This window comes from Topomyia yanbarensis, chromosome 1, assembly GCF_030247195.1.
Source record: "Topomyia yanbarensis strain Yona2022 chromosome 1, ASM3024719v1, whole genome shotgun sequence".
Classification (NCBI taxonomy): Eukaryota; Metazoa; Arthropoda; class Insecta; order Diptera; family Culicidae; genus Topomyia; species Topomyia yanbarensis.
In genome coordinates this window covers 148,834,548-148,836,535 of record NC_080670.1, presented here as the reverse complement: position 1 = coordinate 148,836,535, position 1,988 = coordinate 148,834,548, and the positions used below count along the sequence as shown (strand labels likewise).

General features: G+C 38.1%; 1 pseudogene; it reads left to right on the top strand.

Annotated features, from left to right (window-relative positions):
- The first annotated feature begins 434 nt into the window (after positions 1-434).
- LOC131676508 (uncharacterized) lies at positions 435-1,477 on the top strand (annotated as a pseudogene).
- Positions 1,478-1,988: the final 511 nt, after the last annotated feature.

Sequence of the window (1,988 nt, the reverse complement as noted above, 5' to 3'; positions counted from 1 at the left end):
AATGATACGACGCACTCAGAGTTCGACATTGAATTAATTTCATCCAAATTTCAACAAAATATAAAGTTATAGCAAAGTGAAAGTGATGCAAATTGATTCCGTGCACCCTTTATATGCGCGAGATATGTTCGTGATGTTCGATGTTCGTTGTCAAATTAGTGCGGCGCTTATAAAAAAATCTCACTTCGCGGCGGTCGTAATGCGCAGCTTCAGATAGCCGCGTGACATCCGCCTATTCATTTCACGCTTGTTTTTGTTTTGATTGCGATGAGCTGCTTTGAACAATTGTTTTTGATTTAATGGCATACATTTTTGTTTCACATCATTATCGCAAATCTAATTAGTACTATTTGACGTTGTTTAGGATATATTTTCTTCCGTTATTTGACAAACAAGTACGAGATCCGTTTCACTGTCCAAAACTGAGTATAGCAATGACCGACATCCGACAGAAAGTTTTTCATCGGCATGCTTCCTGCAATACAGTGTATCATTACTTATATGGATACTACTATTCGGGCTTAACCAAAATACAGCTTGCTCAAATATATGCCAAACACCGAACCACCATTTCTAAATGGATACGCCTTTATGAAACGGATGTTTTTAGCAGAAAAGAACAAGAAAAGGTATATCTTCGATTTGGAACGACTGAAAGATCTTGGCTAGTTAATTTGTATAAAAATTGCCCTATCCTTTACGTGGATGAAGCCAAGGAAAGGTTTGAAAGAGTGTTTCATAAGCCAATCAGTACTGCTTCTGTGAGCCGAATTCTTCACGCAGAATGGTTCTCATGGAAAGTCTTGGAACGACGAGCCATACAGCTAAGACAGCAAGACGTTTATAAATTTTTTTCTAACATGTCCACTGTTTCATGAGATATACATAATCTGGCCTTTTTAGACGAGGTGTCGTGTGATAATCGAGCAATGCTTCGAAATAACGGATATGTACCAATTGGTGATATACTAGTATACAGAGGGGAGTTTACAAGACGTCCACGTAGTTCACTTTAGCCTTTTTATAGGCTTCAATGGAGTACTAGAAACATTTGCGACTGAAAACACCTTCACGCGAATAAAATTCTTTGAATGCGTACGAACATTTGCAACTTCCAGACAAGTAGAACGATATCCAGGAGAATATTCTGTTTGGGTGATGGACGGCGCTAGAATACACTGCCACCCTTCAATAATTAATTACTTACGTTCTTTGGGTATTGTTATTATTTTTCTTCCGGCATATGCTCCTTTTTATAATCCAATTGAATATCTGTTCGGCTACCTAAAAAAATATCTGAAACACGCTTACGTAGAAAAGAGTCGAAAAGATGTAACAATATGTGTAGCAGAAGGATTAAGACGTTTTCATAATTTTGATTGCACGAATATTTACAAAAACTACGTTACCCGGTGAATTGTTCGATCCAAGTAAAGGGCTGGGACAAAACATGAAAATTTTTGGTTTTAAAACATAGTATTTTAATTTCGTCTTGTATGATCATTTTTCTTTAAAACGTTATGTTAACAAATTACCAATAAAAAACAGTTGATTTCGGTATAACTTCGAAATTTTTTATAACACAAAACATTCGTGATCAACATCAATGCAATCTACAACAGATTGTGCCAGCTCTATTGAGAATTTGTTCTCCTTTGCGGCTACGGAGCTGCTCATTGCTCTCAACAATTCGCCGTATTCTTCTTGTTTCTGCTCCAACAACGAAATCCTATGCCCCATTATCGCAGTGATGTTTACCAGCTGCTGATGGTCTTTTTTTAAAGCTTCAAGTAGGGTTCGTCGCGGTTGCGGTAATTACCGCAACCGCGCGGTATTTACCGCACCCGCACCGCAAAATCTGCGGTGCGGTGAGACACTTTTTCCCGCAGATGCGGTGCGGGAAAGAGCTTTTACCGCGCGGTTTTACCGCAACCGAACCGCAAAAAAATAATTGATAAAGTGATAATTTTGATTATTCTAAATTGATA